The sequence below is a fragment of the Eumetopias jubatus genome, unplaced genomic scaffold (assembly GCF_037043125.1).
Source record: "Eumetopias jubatus isolate StellerSeaLion01/CBP00866 unplaced genomic scaffold, mEumJub1_p1.0 scaffold_6, whole genome shotgun sequence".
NCBI classification, from domain to species: Eukaryota; Metazoa; Chordata; class Mammalia; order Carnivora; family Otariidae; genus Eumetopias; species Eumetopias jubatus.
This window is the reverse complement of record NW_028274812.1, coordinates 32,884,137-32,895,167: the sequence shown is the minus strand read 5'-3', so window position 1 is coordinate 32,895,167 and position 11,031 is coordinate 32,884,137. Positions and strand designations below refer to the sequence as shown.

General features: G+C 42.3%; 1 pseudogene; it reads left to right on the top strand.

Moving 5' to 3' along the window:
- Positions 1–2,125: 2,125 nt before the first annotated feature.
- On the top strand, positions 2,126–9,844 carry LOC114225650 (actin-related protein 2/3 complex subunit 2 pseudogene; annotated as a pseudogene).
- The last annotated feature ends 1,187 nt before the right edge of the window (positions 9,845–11,031 follow it).

The following is an 11,031-nucleotide window of genomic DNA, read 5'->3' as shown; positions in this document are numbered from 1 at the left end:
CGCATTTACTTCACCAAAACGAATACTTCCTTTTCAGGCGATAACATCTGTTCTTCTAGTTGTTTAACAATTTTCTTGAAGACCCATGTGCCCTACTTTAAATTTGTTTAATTAAAGGCGGGGTATGGGGGGGAGCAGGAAGGGAACACCCCAGCACACTGGGGAAAGGGGTTGCTCCAGCTGTTGTTCCAGCTAAAGCCTGTTGGGCCTCAGCCTTGGTCAGTGGCCTCTGAAGCCCATAACATGGGGCTTCTGGAATCCTCCATGGGACCCAAAGTATTTCTCAGCTGACTCTGAACAAAATTCATCGCCATCCTTTATTCTGCCTTCCTTTTCATGCTGCCTCCCACTCCCATCCCTCTAAACAACATGTGTGTGCGCACACATGTGGAGGCTTAACTCACTCCTGAGGTTGTGCAAAGGGAAAGGCTACATCGCCAACAGCTACAAAACATACCTGCTCCAAGAGCTTAGGGAAAGAAAGGAGGATGGCATGGCTTCCTGGAATAGCACAATTTTCCTGGTGAAAATGCACAGAAGCGACGTTTAATATTGCATTGTATATATATTATGGAGCCATCAAAAAAAAATGAAATCTTGCCATGTGCAAAGACATGGATGGAACTAGAAGGTATTATGCTAAGCGAAATAAGTCAATCAGAGAAAGACAAGTATCAGATGATCTCACTGATATGAGGAATTTGAGAAACAAGACAGAGGATCATAGGGGAAGGGAGGGAAAAATGAAACAAGACGAAACCAGAGAGGGAGACAAACCATAAGAGACTCTTAATCTCAGGGAACAAACTGAGGGTTGCTGGAGTGGTGGGGGGTGGGAGGGATGGGGTGGCTGGGTGATGGACACTGGGAGGTGTATGTGCTATGCTGAGTGCTGTGAATTGTGTAAGACTGATGAATCACAGACCTGTACCCCTGAAATTATTTAATTATATGTTAATTAAAAAAAGAAGTGATGTTTAAAGTCCTCTTTAACTTTGAAATATTATGTTTCTGCATATAACTGTGGGACTGTTCGTTTTGCTTTGCTCCCCTCCTCACTGGTACGCAGTGAGAACGAACCAGGAGGATGGCAGGTCAGGAAACCAGGAGACACTCTCACTGTTGTTGCTGGAAGGGGAGAAGGGTACTGATGCCCCAAGCGGAACTGCAGACTGCTAATCCTGAGCGGCAAGAATGTAGAGGGCAGTGGGGCACGCACCGCGTGGATGCACGCGTGGCTGCCCTCCTTGAACTTGCGCATGAACTTAGGGAATGGGGGTGTGGCTGCGCCAGACCCTCGCGTTTAGGTTCTCTGTGGTATGTCCACTCCTGCAGCGGCGGCAATTGGAGTGGCGCAAAAGCAAGCTATGCTAATGGTTTCTTTATAAACGTGTTTAGACACAGATAAAAGGCTGAATACGGAACAGGTATAAAATGGCTGATTTTCTTTCCAGCTATAGCAGCTTTTGCTACAGTTTCCTCCACTGAGCTGAAAACGGAGCAGGAAGCCTGAGGATTTATTTCTGAACACACACACACACACACACACACACACACACACACACACACACACACACCACGGCTCAAATTTATTTATAAATATGCAGGCTTTGTGACATATCGCTGAAGAAACTCGAGTCCTCTTCTCGTGCTCGGAGCTGAAAATCAAGCCTAAGTTATTTTGAGTGTAAACTCTGATTTTTCATAGAATAAGAGCCTTTCAATTTGACTTCATTGATCAAAAAGTCAAAATGTTATTAAACAGTGATTGTAGATAATGTAAACCAGAAGGTAAAAGTATAGACAATTCCCAAGTGTTAAAAAAAAATATGAATCACTTTGTAAAAAAAAAAAAAAAAAAAAATCACTGATAAAACCCAGAAAACCGGAATCGTCAAAGTCATTGAGATCCGCTGGACCAGAGAATGACCGTGAATTAAAACAGGTGAATCCCAAGACCTCCAAGGCGTGTTTCAGCCCCCCAGAGACACACCCAATAAAAGCAAACAAGTCACTTGTTTGGTCAACTTCGGTCTGGGACAGTTTTGTCTGTTTATACAGATACAACAGGAGGTCTGAAGCTCACGTTTCAAGCACTGAATTGTTAACCATATAAAGTGACCCTATGAAGGAGGACTGTGTAGCCAGCCTGTGTGGACTAGCAAAGGCGCGCAGCATCCAGCGCTGGCCTGGCCCACTGCTAGAGGGGATGCGGGGCAGCCCCGCCTCCAGGATGTGTCACATCACTGCGGAGCTGAAGCTGTCTGTCACCCAGGGAGTTGGAAAATCAGAGAAGCTAAACTCTGGGGGCCTCGGGTGCTATGTGTAAAATAAGGAAATTGGAACAGATGGGTATTTCCTAAATCAAGAGCCAGAAAAATTGGATTCTATGGATAAGTTTAGAAAAGTCTGGCCTCAGTAAGTTAAATAGGATTCTTGATTTAATATATTTAGACTTATTTAATATATTAAATCTTACTTCTTAGATTTAATATATTAATGATATTGTGAATCCCCCCTAAATGGGGATAAGATTAAAGATAACTTTTCAAAGGTGCTTGAACACAGAATCCTTTGGGAAATGCTGAACTAGCAGGTCTAATTCTCCATAATTCCAGGGAAGAAATGAGGCCATGAGATAGAGTGGGGAAAGAGACACTTGTCTCCTGCTTCCAGAATCCCCTCATGCCTACCCAAAATTGGAGAGAGCTTGGTAGGCCCCTTGGAGTATTCATGGCGATGTCAGGGGTTATAATTTTGCAAAAACAAATGACGTCAGCACTTTCTAATTAAGATGAAACGTGTTTAGGCAGAGTATGCCCTGACCTATGTATGATGTGTTGGCTTAGGTGCTGAAAAGTTAACTCCATCCCCTCAAAACTCTTGAGCCACCAATAATGAATTCCTTAATTCCAGTCATGTTCTCTGTGTCATGTTAAAATGCCACTGCCCCAGGAGAGAGACCCCTAAGCCTCATATGTCATAAATGTGTATGAGGCTGAAGCCGTCAGATCTTTTCCTGAGGGAAGACTTTGATTTAAAAAAATGGAAGAAAATGTGAAAAATGTGAATATTGGCTGGCAGAGAGGAAAGGGACAGAAAGGGGATTGAGGAAATGATGTAAGAGAGTCTCATTTTATCTGGTTGCACTGTCTTAGGTCGGTTTTCTGAGAAGCAGAGCCTCCGCCAAGATTCTTGTGGAAGAGATTTGTTGAGGGAATGCTCTCTGGAGAAAGAAAGTTGGGAAAGCAAGATGTCTGACTGAGGAGAAAAGCTAAGCGAGGATGAGCTGTAGCCTGGCTTTAGCCAGGCCCCGCAGGGGACACTCTGGGCCACAACTGTGCCACAGAATTTGTCTCCCCCCCAGGAGATGCCAGCCTTTTGTACCTCTGTGGTCAGGCATCGCCTGGGGCAGGGCATGACCTTGCAGGCAGGAGACTGTCATACAGCTGAGGGCGCTGCGCTTGCGACAGGGGCAGGTGTGAACCATCAGAGGCCAACACTCCTACCAGCTGGGGCATGGTCCCCGCAGCCAGGTGACAGGGATCTGGGGGATGGGGGGCACTGGCTGCACCCATAACCCACATGTTTAGAATTGGCTCAGTTTGCCTGACAAAATTTCAAGTAACTGGTATAGCTTATGAAATTCCTCATGTCCCTCCATACCTCGGAGTCCTAGATGTTGATAAAAGACTTCTCTGCTGATGAGAGTTTGACATTTCCTTGGGGGAATGTTAACCATACTCTAAGCTCCTCTCTCAGGTCCAGTAATTATTAAGAGTTAAAGGAATTCTGGTGATTTCCTGTCTGTCTAGATTATTTTTTTCTTTCTATCAAAAGGATTTTGTAAAGGCCACCTGACATGCCCATATCCTTTTGAGCAATACCAAAGTTCTATATTGAAAAAAAAAGGGGGGTGGGGTAGGGGAGGATCTGTCTTTTGAAAAGAAATAGCTGTTTTCATAGCATTAAATTTTTTTTTTTTACAAATCTTCCAGGAAGAAAGAAAGAAAGAAAGAAAGAAAGAAAGAAAGAAAGAAAGAAAGAAAGAAAGAAAGAAAGAAAGAAAGAAAGAAAGAAAGAAAGAGAAAGAAAGAAAGAAGAAAGAAGACCAGCCTTTCAGGTATTCTTTATCATAAAGCAATTCTGGACAAATGTCAAGGAGATTTCGAGGTAATCCTCTGCAGTTCTTAGTGTAAAGTAAGAATAGTGTGCTTCTTACTGTAAAGGTAATTTAATTTGCCTAAGAATTATTATTTAGCTACAAAGTCTTTTCTAGGGTGTGCCTTGGAAAACTGTTAAGGGCTTAGATTTTCTCTTTTAAAAGCCTCCAGGTCTCTTTTCTAAGGGTTCATCAAATGATGGAGGGAGAGGGAGGGAATTTGCTTAATCCATTCCCCTATTTCTGCTGGTGTTTGGTAACTCATTTAGGTGACCTCAACATCCTATGTATTTTGTAGAGTGGCATTTCTAGTCCTTTTGGAAATTCATCAGGCAGAGGTCCACGAACATTTCTAGAAGATCTTATCAAAAGCTGTATGCTCTCTGGAAGCACAAGCACAAGAGCCAGGAGTCGTGGCAAAGTCTAGGTCAGTGTGAAGACAAAGAACAGTCTTCATGTGACGATTTGTCCATCACCGTCGTCAGGTTATATGATCCCTTCTTAAAAGGGAATTTTCTTTTATTCTCCAAGAGCCTTGTACAAAAGAGACACTTAAAGTAAATTACAAAATTCCACATCTTTCTGCCTGCTGGTCAGACTCTGTTCCTTTTGATGGGTTTTGTGGGGGGGGGGGGAGGGAGGGGACGACATGATGTCATATAGCAAAAGCAGCTATTTTGTAATCTTTCCCTTCTCTGTGGCTTATTTACAAAGTCTGTGCTTTTAATTTTCTGAGCTTTGGCTCTATATTCAAAGTCAGCCCTAGAATTCTCAAAATAATACCCCCCGCCCCCAGCCCCATCAAAACCCTCCTATTTTCTTTCTCAAACAAGTCTGGCTTATGTACATAAACCATTGCCATGGCTTTGCTTCTAAGCCATCGGGTCTGCTATGAATTTACAAAATCCATGCAGCAATTCATTTGACTTCAGGCTTCCTGCCCTGGAAAGCAGTGTGCCTCTGAGGATTCTTGTGAAAGCCAAACTTCCTCTTGAATTGTGGAAATGTGCAAGAAAGAACAGGGAACAGCAGCTTCCTAATGCAGTCAAATGCCGGTGCCAATACATTAGTACCTGTTTGTAGAACCCGATCGAATGCTGTGAGCATAGCTAGAGGTTTCCAGCAGGCATGGGGAACCGAAGCCATCCTGACCCACTGACAGCACTTCCAGGTCTCCCTGGAAGACCACACAACACAGTGACTCATCCTTCATCCTTCTCGGGCATCAGAGACGAAACAGAGGCCCTCAGAAAAAATTACCATCAATCCCTGCCCACTCCCAAACTAACCTCAGTTGGTGCTCATTTTTTTTTTCCCTTCCTGACTCAAAAGATGCATCGTTGCTCTTTCCCTCTAACGCCAGTTCTGGAAAATGTCTAATTGTCTGTTAGGACATGGAGTAAATGTCCCCTCTTCTGTGACTCCTTGACTGATTCAGCATCTGTCACATCTGTCACTCCCCCTTTGTGCTCCTCTATTTCGGCTCTGCTTTCTCTGTTTTGTGTCTCTAGATGCACATCTGTCTCCCACTGGATTGTGAGCTACTCAAGCATGGAGACTGTGCCTTATTTGTGTTTACCTTTGGAACATACTGCTTCCATGTGAATGCGCTCCTTATAAGGATGTAGAGTGAGTGACAGAATGTCACATGCTTGAAGGAAATTAATGTGGGAACATTGCATAAAATGGGAGGAAGAATGAAAAAATTTGGTGATGGGGATGACTTTGAGAAAGCTATTGTAATAATCTAGTTGATAGGCAATGAGCACCTGACAAGCCAGATAGAAGGGCTGTGTACAGACTAGTAAGGAGGAGATTGGAGTCAGAGAAGATTCCAGGTTTGCAAGCCATTGTCAAATCTTGATAATATTCATTCATTCATTCATTCATTCATTCAGTATACAGTGCCTCTTCTCATGCCAGGCACTAGTCTAGGGGCTGGAGATACAGAGAGAAATAAACAAATCAAAACAAAAAAACATAAACTTAGAAGAATCAGATTTAAGGGGGGCTGAAAGTAATACAGTCATTTGTATTTAGCTTGTCAAGTTTGACAGGTAGTGGGCAGTTGGAAATCTAGGACTGGAGCTTTGGAGAAAGTTCAGATATTTAGATAAATATTTGGGAAACATTATGCAAAGGGAATAGTTACTCAGGATTCCCAAGGGTAACGATTGCAGGAAGAATTCATGAGAAGATACAGTCTTGTGAAATCCTTGGAATATATATTTTGAAACCATTGAGAAAAAATCCTACAAACATTTGAACAAGAATATCAGAGTTTACCTCTTTCGAGGGAACACAGGCTAAGACATATTAAGGCAGAAGCTGAGAGAGTCATTAGGACTAGTTACACATATTCTTGTTTTCTCTTTCTTCTGGAAACATAGTAAGATTATCTGTTCTTAATCCTCTTTGAATTAGGTGAGAAGGTTGACTTGCATTGTGAATGTGGTGTGCCTGACTTCCAGCTGGAAACTTTAAGAGACAGAACACAGTTTGCTGAGCGCCCTTTCACCTGTGTGCCCATTAAAGAATATATTTAGATGAAGCCTTCAATTAAGCTGGAACCCTGAGTGACTACACGAGCAGAGCCACCTTAATGATCTGTGCTGGACATGTAACATGAGTGAAAAATAAACCTTAGTTGTGTTAAACCACTAAGCTTAAGGGTTGTTACTGCAGCATAACCCAGACAATGCTGACGGACACACAGACTAAACTGCTATAATTAAGAACTCAAATGTCTGTGCGCCACATCATCATTTATGGTTACAGGTTCCTCCATTTTCCAGTCTTCCCAACCTCCTGGTGTATTTCCTCATTCACATGGTCAAAGGTTGTTCACCGGCTCCAGCCCTAGAGAAGGAACAAAGGGCAATCAACTTATTTTTAAGGAAGTGAAGTTAAAGTTGCTCTCTTCCACACATTCCGTTCATGAAAGCTGGGTCACAGAGTCACACCTAATAGCAGGGGAGGCTGGTAAAAATAGTAACTAGGAAAAAAAAATGTAGTAACTAGCAGTTATGTGTCCTACATAATCCGGAGTGAGATCAGTTCTATTACTAAAAAGAAGACAATGGATACTGGGGGAAATTTTCAGTGTCTGCCATAGGGTACCGAACATGTCCAAGGAACTAAATGTAATATAGCTATGGTTGGAGAATATAGAAAGACATGGAGGGTAGCTCAAGAAGGGGTGGCAGAGATGAGTGGGGTCAAGATCAAGGAGGGACTTCTAAGACTTGTTTAAATGTAATGGAAATCCATTAAATAGTTTTTTAAAAGATTTTTTATTTATTCATTTGAGATAGAGAGAGCTAGAGCGAGCAAGAGAGAGAGAGCACAAGCGGAGGCGGGGAGGGGCAGAGGAGGAGGGAGAAGCAGACTCTGCACTGAGCAGGGAGCCCACTGTGGGACTCGATCCCCAGACCCTGAGATCATGACCTGAGCCAAGGGCAGATGCTTAACTGACTGAGCCACCCAGGGGTCCCAGTTGAAAAATTTTAAGTGGGGGAGCAAGCAATACAGTCAGATTTACATTTAAAGGATTCTCCTGTTTGCAGGAGGGAAGATAGATTGAAAAAGATCAATTAGACAGCCTTTGCAGGATCCAAGTAAGAGCTGGTAGTCGCTTGTCTCCATAGCAGAGGCTCTGTAGATAGGGAGATGAAGATGAATTCCACCATTATGTAAAATCCAGAATCAAGAGTACTGAAAGATATGGGTGAGTGATGTGGGGGCTGAGGGAAACGGGAGAGTTAAATATCCTCCCAGATTTTCTGGCTCTAGGTTTGAGGTGGATAGGGCTGTCACTTTCTGGAGGGAAAATTCTGGTAAAGGAGCAGTTTACTTACTGGGAAAAAAAATGAGTTATTTTGAGTATATTGTGTTTAATGTGCCTGGAGGATATCAAATGGGGATATCTGGTAGGTAGTTAGATGTCTATGGGCTTGGGTTCAGGAGAGGGGTCTAGGATAGATCTAAAAGTGTGGGAATTGTTAGTGTATAGATGACAATTAAATACAAGGAATGGGATGAAATGGCCCGGGGAAAGTGGGTTGGGAAAAAAAAGGGAGCTCTGAAGAGCACAACATTTGAGGAATGGGAAGAGAGGACAGCCAAACATCATAACTGAGAAGAAAGTGCCAGAGGGAAGACTAAAACTCAGGAGTTACGTGGCTTCATGGATGCTGAAGGAAGCAAGAGTTTCAAGGAGAAAGTGAACAAAAGTATAAAACTTAATGAGAAATAAAACAAAATAAGTGCAGAAAACATGTTTAGATAAGATACAGCCCATATAGTACAAGGCAGAAAGTAAATGAAACTGAAAATCATAAAAAAATAGGAAACATGCATAAAAGAGTTGAAGTTAGATCAAAGAGAACAGCTATGTCATAAAAGGAAAAGGACAAAGCAATGGTTTTCAGATTCTTTTTTTAAAATCAAAATTCAAATACGTGTTGCTTACAAGATGCTTGGCAGAAACACAAGGTATCACTAATGGTTTTTGTTGGAAGAAGCAAACACCACTTAGAAAATTTGAATGGTATGATGAATAAATACAGAATGGCTAATTTCCACAAAGAAGCCATTCCAGGTCCAGGAAATCATACAATGATTAAGTTTGAAAGCCTGTAAGATGAAAAATGCTCTGAAATAAATCACCAGGGTAAACTCAAAAGCAGTTAAAAATCAATAACAATAAACCAATCAGCACAGGTCGGTGAGGTGGCAGTGGGGGAGGAGGCTGGGCAGGTGGGTGTGGGCTTGCTAGTGGGGGTGGGTGGGCGGGAGGCGCTGCTGAGATCCTGCTAGAGGTGAATAGCCACATCATTGAGGGGACGCTCACACTCAAGGTCGAGAAAGCGGCTGCCGGTGACAAATCAGAAGTAGTCGAAGTAACGTGCAGATTTTGATGGAGTCTTCTATCATATTTCAAATCCTAATGGAGACAAAACAAAAGTGATGGTCAGTATTTCTTTGAAATTCAACAAGGAAGTTCAGGCACATGGTGCGGATGAGCTACTGAAGATAGTGTACTGGAGTTGCTTGGTAAATCCTAAAACAGGACACAATGTCTCTGCTATATGGCCTTGAAAATCTGCCGACATCCATTGTGCATCAAGGCTGGCATGTTGAAATGAAATTGTTTTGCCTCTGTCTTTGAGAAAGACTTCCAATTCCAAGAAGAGGGCAGGGAAGGAGAGAACAGGGCAGTTATCCACTAGAGGGATGTATGTTGAGTCTAAAAAGGACAGAGTCACAGTAGTCTTCAGCACTGTGTTTAAGGATGACGAGGATTTGGTCATTGGAAAAGTGTTCATGCAAGAGTTCAAAGAAGGATGCAGAACCAGGCACACAGCCCTACATGTGAAGCTCCACAGGGAAGCTCCTCTGGAGCTGAAAGACATGGATGCTGCCGTGGGTAACAACACTGGCTATATTACCTTCATGCCATTCCCTCGCCACACCAACTCCAGTGCTTGAGACAACACCATCAACCTGATCCACCCATTCCAGGACAATCTGCACTAGCACATCAAGTGCTCTAAGGCTGATATTCACACACGTATGCGGGCAAAAACAACCGACTTCCTCAAGGTGCTGAACCGTGCACACCCAGACGTCGAGAAAAAAGAAATGAAAACAGTCACAGGGAAGATGCGTTCATACCACTAACTCTTGGGAACAGGAAGAGAAGGCGGCTGGCAGCTGCAGGCTGGAACACTTGCTACTGGGTTTAAATGTTGCACCTCTTCATGTTCTTGAGGGATTTTCACTTTTGGTTCCATTTTGTACACCTTTGGAAAATAATCTACAGAAATGAGCTATGCTTGCAAGGACTTCATAGTTCTCAAGAATTAAAAAAAGAAAAAAATGGGGCACCTGGGTGGCTCAGGTGGTTAAGCCTTGGACTCTTGATTTAGGCTCAGGCCATGATCTCAGGGTTATGAGATCGAGGCCCACATTGGGCTCTGTGCTGGAGATAAGATTCTCTCTCTCCTTCTCCCCCTCCCCCGTCTCTAAAAATCCCCACAAAAAAAAAAACCAACCCCCCCACTTTTGTGCATCAAAAAGCACAATCAAGAAGTAAAAAAAAAAAAAAAACAGTCCATGGAATGGGAGATAATATTTGTAAATCATATGTTTCATAAGGATTTAGTATCCACACTGTATAAAGGATGCTTGCAACTTGACAATACAAAAACAAATAACCCAATTTAAAAATGAACAAAAGGTTTGCACAGACATTTCTCCAAAGAATAAAGATAGCCAATAATACCATGAAAAGATGCTCAGTGTCACTAGTCATTAGGAAAATGCAAATGAAAAACACAATGAGATAACACTTCATACCCACATGGATGGTTAAAATCATGGACTATAACAAGTTTTGACAAAGATGTGGAGAAGCCAGAATCCTCATATGTTGTTGGTGGGCTTGTAAAATGGTGCAGCTATTTGGAAAATAGTTTGGCAGTTCTTCAAAAAGTTAGAGTTACCATATGACCTAGCAATTTTACTCCTAGGTATAGACCCAAGAAAGTTACAAACATATGTCCATACACAAAAACTTGTGCATAAATTTTCATAGCAGCATTATTTATTGTAGCCAAACAGTGGAAACTGTGATATACATAAATGTCTATCAACTGATGAATGTATACACAAACATGGTATATCCATACAATGGAATATTATTTAGCTACAAAGAGGAATAAAGTACTAATAATGTGCTACAATGTGGATGAACCTTAAAAACATCCTAAGTGTCAGAAGCCAGTCACCTAGGCACACATTTTATGATTTCATTTATGTTAAATGACAAGAATAGGCATAGAGACAGAAAGTATATTAGTGGTTCC